This window comes from Haemaphysalis longicornis, unplaced genomic scaffold (assembly GCF_048455015.1).
Source record: "Haemaphysalis longicornis isolate Haplotype H1 unplaced genomic scaffold, Haemaphysalis longicornis Haplotype H1 scaffold_11, whole genome shotgun sequence".
In the NCBI taxonomy this organism is placed as follows: Eukaryota; Metazoa; Arthropoda; class Arachnida; order Ixodida; family Ixodidae; genus Haemaphysalis; species Haemaphysalis longicornis.
Genome location: NW_027526214.1, coordinates 96,361,045 through 96,380,121, shown reverse-complemented (window position 1 = coordinate 96,380,121; position 19,077 = coordinate 96,361,045). Strand labels below are relative to the sequence as shown.

The 19,077-nt window shown below is 47.5% G+C and overlaps 3 non-coding genes across 3 annotated transcripts; all 3 read left to right on the top strand.

Moving 5' to 3' along the window:
• The first annotated feature begins 3,832 nt into the window (after window positions 1-3,832).
• Window positions 3,833-3,904, top strand: Trnar-ucu (transfer RNA arginine (anticodon UCU)). The gene has a single exon. It is a non-coding gene; the product is annotated as a tRNA-Arg (tRNA).
• Window positions 3,905-8,573: 4,669 nt separating this feature from the next.
• Window positions 8,574-8,645, top strand: Trnar-ucu (transfer RNA arginine (anticodon UCU)). The gene has a single exon. It is a non-coding gene; the product is annotated as a tRNA-Arg (tRNA).
• A 4,688-nt stretch (window positions 8,646-13,333) lies between these two features.
• On the top strand, window positions 13,334-13,405 carry Trnar-ucu (transfer RNA arginine (anticodon UCU)). Its single transcript has one exon. It is a non-coding gene; the product is annotated as a tRNA-Arg (tRNA).
• The last annotated feature ends 5,672 nt before the right edge of the window (window positions 13,406-19,077 follow it).

The following is a 19,077-nucleotide window of genomic DNA, read 5'->3' as shown; positions in this document are numbered from 1 at the left end:
ATATAAATACCCCAGAACGTCACGGAGAACAGAGTCGCCCAGATAGCCGAATGGGTAAGGCATTCGAGATCTAATCGAAAGGCGTGGGTTCGGTCCCCACTCTGGGCACGTGTTTTTCTTTCTTTCTGATGTAAATAATACAAAAAAAATGTAACGTCACTAACGATAAAAAAATAGTCTAATCATTCCCCTATGCCTTCTTTGGCGTTGTAGACTGCCGGCATTTATTTCTGTATTTCCTAACGAGCCCCTCATTTCTGAACCCTATTATCGTGCGAAAACTTACCGAGGGCCTCGGTTCTGGCAGCCTTGATGCCAAGGTAGCATAAGAGGGTTTTCCGCCAGTTAGCCGCTTATGACAGGCTGTAGACGTTCGCGTCACGCCCCGGGGGTTGAAAAAGAAGGTCCCCTTCTCCCCGTGTAGTCTAAGCGGCGCTGGCTACCACCCTCAAGCGTCAGATACAGTTGGAGTGAATATAAATACCCCAGAAAGTGACGGAGAGCACAGTCGCCCAGAAAGCCGAATTGGTAAGGCATTCGAGATCTAATCGAAAGGCGTGGGTTCGGTCCCCACTCTGGGCGCGTGTTTTTCTTTCTTTCTTTCTCATGTAAATAATAACAAAAAAAATGTAACGTCACTAACGATAAAAAATTGTCTAATCATTCCCCTATGCCTTCTTTGGCGTTGTAGGCTGCCGGCATTTATTTCTGTATTTCCTAACGAGCCCCTCATTTCTGAACCCTATATTCGTGCGAAAGCCTAAAGAGGGCCTCGGTTCTGGCAGCCTTGATGCCAAGGTAGCATAAGAGGGTTTCCTGCCAGTTAGCCGCTTATGACAGGCTGTAGACGTTCGCGTCACGTACCGGGGGTTGAAAAATAAGGTCCCCTTCTCCCCGTGTAGTTTAAGTGGCGCTGGCTACCACCCTCAAGCGTCAGATACAGTTGTAAATATAAATACCCGAGAAAGTGACGGAGAACACAGTCGCCCAGATAGCCGAATTGGTAAGGCATTCGAGATCTAATCGAAAGGCGTGGGTTCGGTCCCCACTCTGGGCGCGTGTTTTTCTTTCTTTGTCATGTAAATAATACCAAAAAAATGTAACGTCACTAACAATTAAAAATATTTTAATCATTCCCCTATGCCTTCTTTGGCGTTGTAGACTGCCGGCATTTCTTTCTGTATTTCCTAACGAGCCCCTCATTTCTGAACCCTATTATCGTGCGAAAGCTTAGCGAGGGCCTCGGTTCTGGCAGCCTTGATGCCAAGGTAGCATAAGAGGGTTTCCCGCCAGTTAGCCGCTTATGACAGGCTGTATACGTTCGCGTCCCGCCCCGGGGGTTGAAAAAGAAGGTCCCCTTCTCCCCGTGTAGTCTAAGTGGCGCTGGCTACCACCCTCAAGCGTCAGATACAGTTGTAGTAAATATAAATACCCCAGAAAGTCACGGAGAACACAGTCGCCCAGATAGCCGAATGGGTAAGGCATTCGAGATCTAATCGAAAGGCGTGAGTTCGGTCCCCACTCTGGGCGCGTGTTTTTCTTTCTTTCTGATGTAAATAATACAAAACAAATGTAACGTCACTAACGATAAAAAATAGTCTAATCATTCCCCTATGCCTTCTTTGGCGTTGTAGACTGCCGGCATTTATTTCTGTATTTCCTAACGAGCCCCTCATTTCTGAACCCTATTATCGTGCGAAAGCTTAGCGAGGGCCTCGGTTCTGGCAGCCTTGATGCCAAGGTAGCATGAGAGGGTTTCCCGCAAGTTAGCGGCTTATGATAGGCTGTAGACGTTCGCGTCACGTCCCGGGGGTTGAAAAATAAGGTCCCCTTCTCCCCGTGTAGTTTAAGTGGCGCTGGCTACCACCCTCAAGCGTCAGATACAGTTGTAGTAAATATAAATACCCCAGAAAGTGACGGAGAACACAGTCGCCCAGATAGCCGAATTGTTAAGGCATTCGAGATCTAATCGAAAGGCGTGGGTTCGGTCCAGACCTCTGGGCGCGTTTTTCTTTCTTTCTTTCTCATGTAAATAATAACAAAAAAAATGTAACGTCACTAACGATAAAAAATTGTCTAATCATTCCCCTATGCCTTCTTTGGCGTTGTAGGCTGCCGGCATTTATTTCTGTATTTCCTAACGAGCCCCTCATTTCTGAACCCTATTATCGTGCGAAAGCTTAGCGAGGGACTCGGTTCTGGCAGCCTTGATGCCAAGGTAGCATGAGAGGGTTTCCCGCAAGTTAGCGGCTTATGATAGGCTGTAGACGTTCGCGTCACGTCCCGGGGGTTGAAAAATAAGGTCCCCTTCTCCCCGTGTAGTTTAAGTGGCGCTGGCTACCACCCTCAAGCGTCAGATACAGTTGTAGTAAATATAAATACCCAAGAAAGTGACGGAGAACACAGTCGCCCAGATAGCCGAATTGGTAAGGCATTCGAGATCTAATCGAAAGGCGTGGGTTCGGTCCCCACTCTGGGCGCGTGTTTTTCTTTCTTTCTTTCTCATGTAAATAATAACAAAAAAAATGTAACGTCACTAACGATAAAAAATTGTCTAATCATTCCCCTATGCCTTCTTTGGCGTTGTAGGCTGCCGGCATTTATTTCTGTATTTCCTAACGAGCGCCTCATTTCTGAACCCTATATTCGTGCGAAAGCTTAAAGAGGGCCTCGGTTCTGGCAGTCTTGATGCCAAGGTAGCATAAGAGGGTTTCCTGCCAGTTAGCCGCTTATGACAGGCTGTAGACGTTAACGTCACGCCCCGGGGGTTGAAAAAGAAGGTCCCCTTCTCCACGTGTAGTCTAAGTGGCGCTGGCTACCACCCTCAAGCGTCAGATACAGTTGTAGTAAATATAAATACCCCAGAAAGTGACGGAGATAACAGTCGCCCAGAAAGCCGAATTGGTAAGGCATTCGAGATCTAATCGAAAGGCGTGGGTTCGGTCCCCACTCTGGGCGCGTGTTTTTCTTTCTTTCTCATGTAAATAATACCAAAAAAATGTAACGTCACTAACAATTAAAAATATTCTAATCATTCCCCTATGCCTTCTTTGGCGTTGTAGACTGCCGGCATTTATTTCTGTATTTCCTAACGAGCCCCTCATTTCTGAACCCTATTATCGTGCGAAAGCTTAGCGAGGGCCTCGGTTCTGGCAGCCTTGATGCCAAGGTAGCATAAGAGGGTTTCCCGCCAGTTAGCCGCTTATGACAGGCTGTAGACGTTCCTGTCCCGCCCCGGGGGTTGAAAAAGAAGGTCCCCTTCTCCCCGTGTAGTCTAAGTGGCGCTGGCTACCACCCTCAAGCGTCAGATACAGTTGTAGTAAATATAAATACCCCAGAACGTCACGGAGAACACAGTCGCCCAGATAGCCGAATGGGTAAGGCATTCGAGATCTAATCGAAAGGCGTGGGTTCGGTCCCCACTCTGGGCGCGTGTTTTTCTTTCTTTCTGATGTAAATAATACAAAAAAAATGTAACATCACTAACGATAAAAAATAGTCTAATCATTCCCCTATGCCTTCTTTGGCGTTGTAGACTGCCGGCATTTATTTCTGTATTTCCTAACGAGCCCCTCATTTATGAACCCTATTATCGTGCGAAAACTTACTGAGGGCCTCGGTTCTGGCAGCCTTGATGCCAAGGTAGCATAAGAGGGTTTTCCGCCAGTTAGCCGCTTATGACAGGCTGTAGACGTTCGCGTCACGCCCCGGGGGTTGAAAAAGAAGGTCCCCTTATCCCCGTGTAGTCTAAGTGGCGCTGGCTACCATCCTCAAGTGTCAGATACAGTTGTAGTTATTATAAATACCCCAGAAAGTGACGGAGAACACAGTCGCCCAGATAGCCGAATTGGTAAGGCATTCGAGATCTAATCGAAAGGCGTGGGTTCGGTCCCCACTCTGGGCACGTGTTTTTCTTTCTTTCTCATGTAAATAATACAAAAAAAATGTAACGTCACTAACCATACAAAATAGTCTAATCATTCCCCTATGCTTTCTTTGGCGTTGTGGACTGCCGGCATTTATTTCTGTATTTCCTAACGAGCCCCTCATTTCTGAACCCTATTATCGTGCGAAAGCTTAACGAGGGCCTCGGTTCTGGCAACCTTGATGCCAAGGTTGCATAGGAGGGTTTCCCGCCAGTTAGCCGCTTATGACAGGCTGTAGACGTTCGCGTCACGCCCCGGGGGTTGAAAAAGAAGGTCCCCTTCTCCCCGTGTAGTCTAAGTGGCGCTGGCTACCACCCTGAAGCGTCAGATACAGTTGGAGTGAATATAAATACCCCAGAAAGTGACGGAGAACACAGTCGCCCAGAAAGCCGAATTGGTAAGGCATTCGAGATCCAATCGAAAGGCGTGGGTTCGGTCCCCACTCTGGGCTCGTGTTTTTCTTTCTTTCTCATGTAAATAATACCAAAAAAAATGTAACGTCACTAACAATTAAAAATATTCTAATCATTCCCCTATGCCTTCTTTGGCGTTGTAGACTGCCGGCATTTATTTCTGTATTTCCGAACGAGCCCCTCATTTCTGAACCCTATTATCGTGCGAAAGCTTAGCGAGGGCCTCTGTTCTGGCAGCCTTGATGCCAAGGTAGCATGAGAGGGTTTCCCGCAAGTTAGCGGCTTATGATAGGCTGTAGACGTTCGCGTCACGTCCCGGGGGTTGAAAAATAGGGTCCCCTTCTCCCCGTGTAGTTTAAGTGGCGCTGGCTACCACCCTCAAGCGTCAGATACAGTTGTAGTAAATATAAATACCCCAGAAAGTGACGGAGAACACAGTCGCCCAGATAGCCGAATTGGTAAGGCATTCGAGATCTAATCGAAAGGCGCGGGTTCGGTCCCCACTCTGGGCGCGTGTTTTTCTTTCTTTCTCATGTAAATAATAACAAAAAACAATGTAACGTCACTAACGATAAAAAATTGTCTAATCATTCCCCTATGCCTTCTTTGGCGTTGTAGGCTGCCAGCATTTATTTCTGTATTTCCTAACGAGCCCCTCATTTCTGAACCCTATATTCGTGCGAAAGCTTAGCGAGGGCCTCGGTTCTGGCAGCCTTGATGCCAAGGTAGCATAAGAGGGTTTCCTGCCAGTTAGCCACCTATGACAGGCTGTAGACGTTAACGTCACGCCCCGGGGGTTGAAAAAGAAGGTCCCCTTCTCCACGTGTAGTCTAAGTGGCGCAGGCTACCACCCTCAAGCGTCAGATACAGTTGTAGTAAATATAAATACCCCAGAAAGGGACGGAGATCACAGTCGCCCAGAAAGCCGAATTGGTAAGGCATTCGAGATCTAATCGAAAGGCGTGGGTTCGGTCCCCACTCTGGGCGTGTGTTTTTCTTTCTTTCTCATGTAAATAATACCAAAAAAATGTAACGTCACTAACAATTAAAAATATTCTAATCATTCCCCTATGCCTTCTTTGGCATTGTAGACTGCGGCATTTATTTCTGTATTTCCGAACGAGCCCCTCATTTCTGAACCCTATTATCGTGCGAAAGCTTAGCGAGGGCCTCGGTTCTGGCAGCCTTGATGCCAAGGTAGCATAAGAGGGTTTTCCACCAAATAGCCACTTATGACAGGCTGTAGACGTTCGCGTCACGCCCCGGGGGTTGAAAAAGAAGGTCCCCTTCTGCCCGTGTAGTCTAAGTGGCGCAGGCTACCACCCTCAAGCGTCAGATACAGTAGTAAATATAAATACCCGAGAAAGTGACGGAGAACACAGTCGCCCAGATAGCCGAATTGGTAAGACATTCGAGATCTAATCGAAAGGCGTGGGTTCGGTCCCCACTCTGGGCACGTGTTTTTCTTTCTTTCTTTCTCATGTAAATAATACCAAAAAAAATGTAACGTCATTAACGATACAAAATAGTCTAATCATTCCCCTATGCCTTCTTTGGCGTAGTAGACTGCCGGCATTTATTTCTGTATTTCCTAACGAGCCCCTCATTTCTGAACCCTATTATCGTGCGAAAGCTTAGCGAGGGCCTCGGTTCTGGCAGCCTTGATGCCAAGGTAGCATAAGAGGGTTTCCCGCCAGTTAGCCGCTTATGACAGGCTGTAGACGTTCGCGTCCCGCCCCGGGGGTTGAAAAAGAAGGTCCCCTTCTCCCCGTGTAGTCTAAGTGGCGCTGGCTACCACCCTCAAGCGTCAGATACAGTTGTAGTGAATATAAATACCCCAGAAAGTCACGGAGAACACAGTCGCCCAGATAGCCGAATGGGTAAGGCATTCGAGATCTAATCGAAAGGCGTGGGTTCGGTCCCCACTCTGGGCTCGTGTTTTTCTTTCTTTCTCATGTAAATAATACCAAAAAAAATGTAACGTCACTAACAATTAAAAATATTCTAATCATTCCCCTATGCCTTCTTTGGCGTTGTAGACTGCCGGCATTTATTTCTGTATTTCCGAACGAGCCCCTCATTTCTGAACCCTATTATCGTGCGAAAGCTTAGCGAGGGCCTCTGTTCTGGCAGCCTTGATGCCAAGGTAGCATGAGAGGGTTTCCCGCAAGTTAGCGGCTTATGATAGGCTGTAGACGTTCGCGTCACGTCCCGGGGGTTGAAAAATAGGGTCCCCTTCTCCCCGTGTAGTTTAAGTGGCGCTGGCTACCACCCTCAAGCGTAAGATACAGTTGTAGTAAATATAAATACCCCAGAAAGTGACGGAGAACACAGGCGCCCAGATAGCCGAATTGGTAAGGCATTCGAGATCTAATCGAAAGGCGCGGGTTCGGTCCCCACTCTGGGCGCGTGTTTTTCTTTCTTTCTCATGTAAATAATAACAAAAAACAATGTAACGTCACTAACGATAAAAAATTGTCTAATCATTCCCCTATGCCTTCTTTGGCGTTGTATGCTGCCGGCATTTATTTCTGTATTTCCTAACGAGCTCCTCATTTCTGAACCCTATATTCGTGCGAAAGCTTAGCGAGGGCCTCGGTTCTGGCAGCCTTGATGCCAAGGTAGCATAAGAGGGTTTCCTGCCAGTTAGCCACCTATGACAGGCTGTAGACGTTAACGTCACGCCCCGGGGGTTGAAAAAGAAGGTCCCCTACTCCACGTGTAGTCTAAGTGGCGCTGGCTACCACCCTCAAGCGTCAGATACAGTTGTAGTAAATATAAATACCCCAGAAAGGGACGGAGATCACAGTCGCCCAGAAAGCCGAATTGGTAAGGCATTCGAGATCTAATCGAAAGGCGTGGGTTCGGTCCCCACTCTGGGCGTGTGTTTTTCTTTCTTTCTCATGTAAATAATACCAAAAAAAATGTAACGTCACTAACAATTAAAAATATTCTAATCATTCCCCTATGCCTTCTTTGGCATTGTAGACTGCCGGCATTTATTTCTGTATTTCCGAACGAGCCCCTCATTTCTGAACCCTATTATCGTGCGAAAGCTTAGCGAGGGCCTCGGTTCTGGCAGCCTTGATGCCAAGGTAGCATAAGAGGGTTTTCCACCAAATAGCCACTTATGACAGGCTGTAGACGTTCGCGTCACGCCCCGGGGGTTGAAAAAGAAGGTCCCCTTCTGCCCGTGTAGTCTAAGTGGCGCAGGCTACCACCCTCAAGCGTCAGATACAGTAGTAAATATAAATACCCGAGAAAGTGACGGAGAACACAGTCGCCCAGATAGCCGAATTGGTAAGACATTCGAGATCTAATCGAAAGGCGTGGGTTCGGTCCCCACTCTGGGCACGTGTTTTTCTTTCTTTCTTTCTCATGTAAATAATACCAAAAAAAATGTAACGTCATTAACGATACAAAATAGTCTAATCATTCCCCTATGCCTTCTTTGGCGTTGTAGAATGCCGGCATTTATTTCTGTATTTCCTAACGAGCCCCTCATTTCTGAACCCTATTATCGTGCGAAAGCTTAGCGAGGGCCTCGGTTCTGGCAGCCTTGATGCCAAGGTAGCATAAGAGGGTTTCCCGCCAGTTAGCCGCTTATGACAGGCTGTAGACGTTAGCGTCCCGCCCCGGGGGTTGAAAAAGAAGGTCCCCTTCTCCCCGTGTAGTCTAAGTGGCGCTGGCTACCACCCTCAAGCGTCAGATACAGTTGTAGTGAATATAAATACCCCAGAAAGTCACGGAGAACACAGTCGCCCAGGTAGCCGAATGGGTAAGGCATTCGAGATCTAATCGAAAGGCGTGGGTTCGGTCCCCACTCTGGGCGCGTGTTTTTCTTTCTTTCTGATGTAAATAATACAAAAAAAAATGTAACGTAACTAACGATAAAAAATAGTCTAATCATTCCCTTATGCCTTCTTTGGCGTTGTAGACTGCCGGCATTTATTTCTGTATTTCCTAACGAGCCCCTCATTTCTGAACCCTATTATCGTGCGAAAACTTACCGAGGGCCTCGGTTCTGGCAGCCTTGATGCCAAGGTAGCATAAGAGGGTTTTCCGCCAGTTAGCCGCTTATGACAGGCTGTAGACGTTCGCGTCACGCCCCGGGGGTTGAAAAAGAAGGTCCCCTTATCCCCGTGTAGTCTAAGTGGCGCTGGCTACCACCCTCAAGTGTCAGATACAGTTGTAGTTAATATAAATACCCCAGAAAGTGACGGAGAACACAGTCGCCCAGATAGCCGAATTGGTAAGGCATTCGAGATCTAATCGAAAGGCGTGGGTTCGGTCCCCACTCTGGGCACGTGTTTTTCTTTCTTTCTTTCTCATGTAAATAATACCAAAAAAAATGTAACGTCACTAACGATACAAAATAGTCTAATCATTCCCCTATGCTTTCTTTGGCGTTGTGGACTGCCGGCATTTATTTCTGTATTTCCTAACGAGCCCCTCATTTCTGAACCCTATTATCGTGCGAAAGCTTAACGAGGGCCTCGGTTCTGGCAGCCTTGATGCCAAGGTTGCATAGGAGGGTTTCCCGCCAGTTAGCCGCTTATGACAGGCTGTAGACGTTCGCGTCACGCCCCGGGGGTTGAAAAAGAAGGTCCCCTTCTCCCCGTGTAGTCTAAGTGGCGCTGGCTACCACCCTCAAGCGTCAGATACAGTTGGAGTGAATATAAATACCCCAGAAAGTGACGGAGAACACAGTCGCCCAGAAAGCCGAATTGGTAAGGCATTCGAGATCTAATCGAAAGGCGTGGGTTCGGTCCCCACTCTGGGCGCGTGTTTTTCTTTCTTTCTCATGTAAATAATACAAAAAAAAATGTAACGTCACTAACAATTAAAAATATTCTAATCATTCCCCTATGCCTTCTTTGGCGTTGTAGACTGCCGGCATTTATTTCTGTATTTCCGAACGAGCCCCTCATTTATGAACCCTATTATCGTGCGAAAGCTTAGCGAGGGCCTCGGTTCTGGCAGCCTTGATGCCAAGGTAGCATAAGAGGGTTTTCCACCAAATAGCCGTTTATGACAGGCTGTAGACGTTCGCGTCACGCCCCGGGGGTTGAAAAAGAAGGTCCCCTTCTGCCCGTGTAGTCTAAGTGGCGCAGGCTACCACCCTCAAGCGTCAGATACAGTTGTAAATATAAATACCCGAGAAAGTGACGGAGAACACAGTCGCCCAGATAGCCGAATTGGTAAGGCATTCGAGATCTAATCGAAAGGCGTGGGTTCGGTCCCCACTCTGGGCGCGTGTTTTTCTTTCTTTCTCATGTAAATAATACAAAAAAAAATGTAACGTCACTAACAATTAAAAATATTGTAATCATTCCCCTATGCCTTCTTTGGCGTTGTAGACTGCCGGCATTTATTTCTGTATTTCCTAACGAGCCCCTCATTTCTGAACCCTATTATCGTGCGAAAGCTTAGCGAGGGCCTCGGTTCTGGCAGCCTTCATGCCAAGGTAGCATAAGAGGGTTTCCCGCCAGTTAGCCGCTTATGACAGGCTGTAGACGTTCGCGTCCCGCCCCGGGGGTTGAAAAAGAAGGTCCCCTTCTCCCCGTGTAGTCTAAGTGGCGCTGGCTACCACCCTCAAGCGTCAGATACAGTTGTAGTAAATATAAATACCCCAGAAAGTCACGGAGAACACAGTCGCCCAGATAGCCGAATGGGTAAGGCATTCGAGATCTAATCGAAAGGCGTGGGTTCGGTCCCCACTCTGGGCGCGTGTTTTTCTTTCTTTCTGATGTAAATAATACAAAAAAAAAATGTAACGTCACTAACGATAAAAAATAGTCTAATCATTCCCCCATGCCTTCTTTGGCGTTGTAGACTGCCGGCATTTATTTCTGTATTTCCTAACGAGCCCCTCATTTCTGAACCCTATTATCGTGCGAAAGCTTAGCGAGGGCCTCGGTTCTGGCAGCCTTGATGCCAAGGTAGCATGAGAGGGTTTCCCGCAAGTTAGCGGCTTATGATAGGCTGTAGACGTTCGCGTCACGTCCCGGGGGTTGAAAAATAAGGTCACCTTCTCCCCGTGTAGTTTAAGTGGCGCTGGCTACCACCCTCAAGCGTCAGATACAGTTGTAGTAATTATAAATACCCCAGAAAGTGACGGAGAACACAGTCGCCCAGATAGCCGAATTGTTAAGGCATTCGAGATCTAATCGAAAGGCGTGGGTTCGGTCCCCACTCTGGGCGCGTGTTTTTCTTTCTTTCTTTCTCATGTAAATAATAACAAAAAAAATGTAACGTCACTAACGATAAAAAATTGTCTAATCATTCCCCTATGCCTTCTTTGGCGTTGTAGGCTGCCGGCATTTATTTCTGTATTTCCTAACGAGCCCCTCATTTCTGAACCCTATTATCGTGCGAAAGCTTAGCGAGGGCCTCGGTTCTGGCAGCCTTGATGCCAAGGTAGCATGAGAGGGTTTCCCGCAAGTTAGCGGCTTATGATAGGCTGTAGACGTTCGCGTCACGTCCCGGGGGTTGAAAAATAGGGTCCCCTTCTCCCCGTGTAGTTTAAGTGGCGCTGGCTACCACCCTCAAGCGTCAGATACAGTTGTAGTAAATATAAATACCCCAGAAAGTGACGGAGAACACAGTCGCCCAGATAGCCGAATTGGTAAGGCATTCGAGATCTAATCGAAAGGCGTGGGTTCGGTGCCCACTCTGGGCGCGTGTTTTTCTTTCTTTCTTTCTCACGTAAATAATAACAAAAAACAATGTAACGTCACTAACGATAAAAAATTGTCTAATCATTCCCCTATGCCTTCTTTGGCGTTGTAGGCTGCCGGCATTTATTTCTGTATTTCCTAACGAGCCCCTCATTTCTGAACCCTATATTCGTGCGAAAGCTTAGCGAGGGCCTCGGTTCTGGCAGCCTTGATGCCAAGGTAGCATAAGAGGGTTTCCTGCCAGTTAGCCGCTTATGACAGGCTGTAGACGTTAACGTCCCGCCCCGGGGGTTGAAAAAGAAGGTCCCCTTCTCCCCGCGTAGTCTAAGTGGCGCTGGCTACCACCCTCAAGCGTCAGATACAGTTGTAGTAAATATAAATACCCCAGAAAGTCACGGAGAACACAGTCGCCCAGATAGCCGAATGGGTAAGGCATTCGAGATCTAATCGAAAGGCGTGGGTTCGGTCCCCACTCTGGGCGCGTGTTTTTCTTTCTTTCTGATGTAAATAATACAAAAAAAAAATGTAACGTCACTAACGATAAAAAATAGTCTAATCATTCCCCCATGCCTTCTTTGGCGTTGTAGACTGCCGGCATTTATTTCTGTATTTCCTAACGAGCCCCTCATTTCTGAACCCTATTATCGTGCGAAAGCTTAGCGAGGGCCTCGGTTCTGGCAGCCTTGATGCCAAGGTAGCATGAGAGGGTTTCCCGCAAGTTAGCGGCTTATGATAGGCTGTAGACGTTCGCGTCACGTCCCGGGGGTTGAAAAATAAGGTCACCTTCTCCCCGTGTAGTTTAAGTGGCGCTGGCTACCACCCTCAAGCGTCAGATACAGTTGTAGTAATTATAAATACCCCAGAAAGTGACGGAGAACACAGTCGCCCAGATAGCCGAATTGTTAAGGCATTCGAGATCTAATCGAAAGGCGTGGGTTCGGTCCCCACTCTGGGCGCGTGTTTTTCTTTCTTTCTTTCTCATGTAAATAATAACAAAAAAAATGTAACGTCACTAACGATAAAAAATTGTCTAATCATTCCCCTATGCCTTCTTTGGCGTTGTAGGCTGCCGGCATTTATTTCTGTATTTCCTAACGAGCCCCTCATTTCTGAACCCTATTATCGTGCGAAAGCTTAGCGAGGGCCTCGGTTCTGGCAGCCTTGATGCCAAGGTAGCATGAGAGGGTTTCCCGCAAGTTAGCGGCTTATGATAGGCTGTAGACGTTCGCGTCACGTCCCGGGGGTTGAAAAATAGGGTCCCCTTCTCCCCGTGTAGTTTAAGTGGCGCTGGCTACCACCCTCAAGCGTCAGATACAGTTGTAGTAAATATAAATACCCCAGAAAGTGACGGAGAACACAGTCGCCCAGATAGCCGAATTGGTAAGGCATTCGAGATCTAATCGAAAGGCGTGGGTTCGGTGCCCACTCTGGGCGCGTGTTTTTCTTTCTTTCTTTCTCATGTAAATAATAACAAAAAACAATGTAACGTCACTAACGATAAAAAATTGTCTAATCATTCCCCTATGCCTTCTTTGGCGTTGTAGGCTGCCGGCATTTATTTCTGTATTTCCTAACGAGCCCCTCATTTCTGAACCCTATATTCGTGCGAAAGCTTAGCGAGGGCCTCGGTTCTGGCAGCCTTGATGCCAAGGTAGCATAAGAGGGTTTCCTGCCAGTTAGCCGCTTATGACAGGCTGTAGACGTTAACGTCACGCCCCGGGGGTTGAAAAAGAAGGTCCCCTTCTCCACGTGTAGTCTAAGTGGCGCTGGCTACCACCCTCAAGCGTCAGATACAGTTGTAGTAAATATAAATACCCCAGAAAGTGACGGAGATCACAGTCGCCCAGAAAGGCGAATTGGTAAGGCATTCGAGATCTAATCGAAAGGCGTGGGTTCGGTCCCCACTCTGGGCGCGTGTTTTTCTTTCTTTCTCATGTAAATAATACAAAAAAAATGTAACGTCACTAACGATAAAAAATAGTCTAATCATTCCCCTATGCCTTCTTTGGCGTTGTAGACTGCCGGCATTTATTTCTGTATTTCCTAACGAGCCCCTCATTTCTGAACCCTATTATCGTGCGAAAACTTACCGAGGGCCTCGGTTCTGGCAGCCTTGATGCCAAGGTAGCATAAGAGGGTTTTCCGCCAGTTAGCCGCTTATGACAGGCTGTAGACGTTCGCGTCACGCCCCGGGGGTTGAAAAAGAAGGTCCCCTTATCCCCGTGTAGTCTAAGTGGCGCTGGCTACCACCCTCAAGTGTCAGATACAGTTGTAGTTAATATAAATACCCCAGAAAGTGACGGAGAACAGAGTCGCCCAGATAGCCGAATTGGTAAGGCATTCGAGATCTAATCGAAAGGCGTGGGTTCGGTCCCCACTCTGGGCACGTGTTTTTCTTTCTTTCTTCCTCATGTAAATAATACCAAAAAAAATGTAACGTCACTAACGATACAAAATAGTCTAATCATTCCCCCATGCTTTCTTTGGCGTTGTGGACTGCCGGCATTTATTTCTGTATTTCCTAACGAGCCCCTCATTTCTGAACCCTATTATCGTGCGAAAGCTTAACGAGGGCCTCGGTTCTGGCAGCCTTGATGCCAAGGTTGCATAGGAGGGTTTCCCGCCAGTTAGCCGCTTATGACAGGCTGTAGACGTTCGCGACACGCCCCGGGGGTTGAAAAAGAAGGTCCCCTTCTCCCCGTGTAGTCTAAGTGGCGCTGGCTACCACCCTCAAGAGTCAGATACAGTTGGAGTGAATATAAATACCCCAGAAAGTGACGGAGAACACAGTCGCCCAGAAAGCCGAATTGGTAAGTCATTCGAGATCTAATCGAAAGGCGTGGGTTCGGTCCCCACTCTGGGCGCGTGTTTTTCTTTCTTTCTCATGTAAATAATACCAAAAAAATGTAACGTCACTAACAATTAAAAATATTCTAATCATTCCCCTATGCCTTCTTTGGCGTTGTAGGCTGCCGGCATTTATTTCTGTATTTCCTAACGAGCCCCTCATTTCTGAACCCTATTATCGTGCGAAAGCTTAGCGAGGGCCTCGGTTCTGGCAGCCTTGATACCAAGGTAGCATAAGAGGGTTTTCCACCAAATAGCCGCTTATGACAGGCTGTAGACGTTCGCGTCACGCCCCGGGGGTTGAAAAATAAGGTCCCCTTCTCCCCGTGTAGTTTAAGTGGCGCTGGCTACCACCCTCAAGCGTCAGATACAGTTGTAGTGAATATAAATACCCCAGAAAGTGACGGAGAACACAGTCGCCCAGATAGCCGAATTGTTAAGGCATTCGAGATCTAATCGAAAGGCGTGGGTTCGGTCCCCACTCTGGGCGCGTGTTTTTCTTTCTTTCTTTCTCATGTAAATAATAACAAAAAACAATGTAACGTCACTAACGATAAAAAATTGTCTAATCATTCCCCTATGCCTTCTTTGGCGTTGTAGGCTGCCGGCATTTATTTCTGTATTTCCTAACGAGCCCCTCATTTCTGAACCCTATATTTGTGCGAAAGCTTAGCGAGGGCCTCGGTTCTGGCAGCCTTGATGCCAAGGTAGCATAAGAGGGTTTCCTGCCAGTTAGCCACCTATGACAGGCTGTAGACGTTAACGTCACGCCCCGGGGGTTGAAAAAGAAGGTCCCCTTCTCCACGTGTAGTCTAAGTGGCGCTGGCTACCACCCTCAAGCGTCAGATACAGTTGTAGTAATTATATAAATACCCCAGAAAGTGACGGAGATCACAGTCGCCCAGAAAGCCGAATTGGTAAGGCATTCGAGATCTAATCGAAAGGCGTGGGTTCGGTCCCCACTCTGGGCGTGTGTTTTTCTTTCTTTCTCATGTAAATAATACCAAAAAAAATGTAACGTCACTAACAATTAAAAATATTCTAATCATTCCCCTATGCCTTCTTTGGCGTTGTAGACTGCCGGCATTTATTTCTGTATTTCCGAACGAGCCCCTCATTTCTGAACCCTATTATCGTGCGAAAGCTTAGCGAGGGCCTCAGTTCTGGCAGCCTTGATGCCAAGGTAGCATAAGAGGGTTTTCCACCAAATAGCCACTTATGACAGGCTGTAGACGTTCGCGTCACGCCCCGGGGGTTGAAAAAGAAGGTCCCCTTCTGCCCGTGTAGTCTAAGTGGCGCAGGCTACCACCCTCAAGCGTCAGATACAGTTGTAAATATAAATACCCGAGAAAGTGACGGAGAACACAGTCGCCCAGATAGCCGAATTGGTAAGGCATTCGAGATCTAATCGAAAGGCGTGGGTTCGGTCCGCACTCTGGGCGCGTGTTTTTCTTTCTTTCTCATGTAAATAATACCAAAAAAATGTAACGTCACTAACAATTAAAAATATTCTAATCATTCCCCTATGCCTTCTTTGGCGTTGTAGACTGCCGGCATTTATTTCTGTATTTCCTAATGAGCCCCTCATTTCTGAACCCTATTATCGTGCGAAAGCTTAGCGAGGGCCTCGGTTCTGGCAGCCTTGATGCCAAGGTAGCATAAGAGGGTTTCCCGCCAGTTAGCCGCTTATGACAGGCTGTAGACGTTCGCGTCCCGCCCCGGGGGTTGAAAAAGAAGGTCCCCTTCTCCCCGTGTAGTCTAAGTGGCGCTGGCTACCACCCTCAAGCGTCAGATACAGTTGTAGTAAATATAAATACCCCAGAAAGTCACGGAGAACACAGTCGCCCAGATAGCGGAATGGGTAAGGCATTCGAGATCTAATCGAAAGGCGTGGGTTCGGTCCCCACTCTGGGCGCGTGTTTTTCTTTCTTTCTGATGTAAATAATACAAAAAAAATGTAACGTCACTAACGATAAAAAATAGTCTAATCATTCCCCTATGTCTTCTTTGGCGTTGTAGACTGCCGGCATTTATTTCTGTATTTCCTAACGAGCCCCTCATTTCTGAACCCTATTATCGTGCGATAACTTACCGAGGGCCTCGGTTCTGGCAGCCTTGATGCCAAGGTAGCATAAGAGGGTTTTCCGCCAGTTAGCCGCTTATGACAGGCTGTAGACGTTCGCGTCACGCCCCGGGGGTTGAAAAAGAAGGTCCCCTTATCCCCGTGTAGTCTAAGTGGCGCTGGCTACCACCCTCAAGTGTCAGATACAGTTGTAGTTAATATAAATACCCCAGAAAGTGACGGAGAACACACTCACCCAGATAGCCGAATTGGTAAGGCATTCGAGATCTAATCGAAAGGCGTGGGTTCGGTCCCCACTCTGGGCACGTGTTTTTCTTTCTTTCTTTCTCATGTAAATAATACCAAAAAAATGTAACGTCACTAACGATACAAAATAGTCTAATCATTCCCCTATGCTTTCTTTGGCGTTGTGGACTGCCGGCATTTATTTCTGTATTTCCTAACGAGCCCCTCATTTCTGAACCCTATTATCGTGCGAAAGCTTAACGAGGGCCTCGGTTCTGGCAGCCTTGATGCCAAGGTTGCATAGGAGGGTTTCCCGCCAGTTAGCCGCTTATGACAGGCTGAAGACGTTCGCGTCACGCCCCGGGGGTTGAAAAAGAAGGTCCCCTTCTCCCCGTGTAGTCTAAGTGGCGCTGGCTACCACCCTCAAGCGTCAGATACAGTTGGAGTGAATATAAATACCCCAGAAAGTGACGGAGAACACAGTCGCCCAGAAAGCCGAATTGGTAAGGCATTCGAGATCTAATCGAAAGGCGTGGGTTCGGTCCCCACTCTGGGCGCGTGTTTTTCTTTCTTTCTCATGTAAATAATACCAAAAAAAATGTAACGTCACTAACAATTAAAAATATTCTAATCATTCCCCTATGCCTTCTTTGGCGTTGTAGACTGCCGGCATTTATTTCTGTATTTCCGAACGAGCCCCTCATTTCTGAACCCTATTATCGTGCGAAAGCTTAGCGAGGGCCTCGGTTCTGGCAGCCTTGATGCCAAGGTAGCATAAGAGGGTTTTCCACCAAATAGCCGTTTATGACAGGCTGTAGACGTTCGCGTCACGCCCCGGGGGTTGAAAAAAAAGGTCCCCTTCTCCCCGTGTAGTCTAAGTGGCGCTGGCTACCACCCTCAAGCGTCAGATACAGTTGTAGTAAATATAAATACCCCAGAAAGTGACGGAGAACACAGTCGCCCAGATAGCCGAATTGGTAAGGCATTCGAGATGTAATAGAAAGGCGTGGGTTCGGCACCACTCTGGGGGCGTGTTTTTCTTTCTTTCTTTCTCATGTAAATAATAACAAAAAAATGTAACGTCACTAACGATAAAAAATAGTCCATCCCCTATGCCTTGTTTGGCGTTGTAGACGGCCGGCATTTATTTCTGTATTTCCTAACGAGCCCCTCATTTCTGAACCCTATTATCGTGCGAAAGCTTAGCGAGGGCCTCGGTTCTGGCTGCCTTGATGCCAAGGTAGCATAAAAGGGTTTCCCGCCAGTTAGCCGCTTATGACAGGCTGTAGACGTTCGCGTCACGCCCCGGGGGTTGAAAAAGAAGGTCCCCTTCTCCCCGTGTAGTCTAAGTGGCGATGGCTACCACCCTCAAGCATCAGATACAGTTGTAGTAAATATAAATACCCCAGAAAGTGACGGAGAACACAGTCGCCCAGATAGCCGAATTGGTAAGGCATTCGAGATCTAATCGAAAGGCGTGGGTTCGGTCCCCACTCTGGGCGCGTGTTTTTCTTTCTTTCTTCCTCATGTAAAAATAACAAAAAAATGGAACGTCACTAACGATAAAAAATAGTCTAATCATTCCCCTATGCCTTCTTTGGCGTTGTAGACTGCCGGCATTTATTTCTGTATTTCCTAACGAGCCCCTCATTTCTGAACCCTATATTCGTGCGAAAGCTTAGCGAGGGCCTCGGTTCTGGCAGCCTTGATGCCAAGGTAGCATAAGAGGGTTTCGTGCCAGTTAGCCACCTATGACAGGCTGTAGACGTTAACGTCACGCCCCGGGGGTTGAAAAAGAAGGTCCCCTTCTCCACGTGTAGTCTAAGTGGCGCTGGCTACCACCCTCAAGCGTCAGATACAGTTGTAGTAATTATATAAATACCCCAGAAAGTGACGGAGATCACAGTCGCCCAGAAAGCCGAATTGGTAAGGCATTCGAGATCTAATCGAAAGGCGTGGGTTCGGTCCCCACTCTGGGCGTGTGTTTTTCTTTCTTTCTCATGTAAATAATACCAAAAAAAATGTAACGTCACTAACAATTAAAAATATTCTAATCATTCCCCTATGCCTTCTTTGGCGTTGTAGACTGCCGGCATTTATTTCTGTATTTCCGAACGAGCCCCTCATTCCTGAACCCTATTATCGTGCGAAAGCTTAGCGAGGGCCTCAGTTCTGGCAGCCTTGATGCCAAGGTAGCATAAGAGGGTTTTCCACCAAATAGCCACTTATGACAGGCTGTAGACGTTCGCGTCACGCCCCGGGGGTTGAAAAAGAAGGTCCCCTTCTGCCCGTGTAGTCTAAGTGGCGCAGGCTACCACCCTCAAGCGTCAGATACAGTTGTAAATATAAATACCCGAGAAAGTGACGGAGAACACAGTCGCCCAGATAGCCGAATTGGTAAGGCATTCGAGATCTAATCGAAAGGCGTGGGTTCGGTCCCCACTCTGGGCGCGTGTTTTTCTTTCTTTCTCATGTAAATAATACCAAAAAAATGTAACGTCACTAACAATTAAAAATATTCTAATCATTCCCCTATGCCTTCTTTGGCGTTGTAGACTGCCGGCATTTATTTCTGTATTTCCTAATGAGCCCCTCATTTCTGAACCCTATTATCGTGCGAAAGCTTAGCGAGGGCCTCGGTTCTGGCTGCCTTGATGCCAAGGTAGCATAAGAGGGTTTCCCGCCAGTTAGCCGCTTATGACAGGCTGTAGACGTTCGCGTCCCGCCCCGGGGGTTGAAAAAGAAGGTCCCCTTCTCCCCGTGTAGTCTAAGTGGCGCTGGCTACCACCCTCAAGCGTCAGATACAGTTGTAGTAAATATAAATACCCCAGAAAGTCACGGAGAACACAGTCGCCCAGATAGCGGAATGGGTAAGGCATTCGAGATCTAATCGAAAGGCGTGG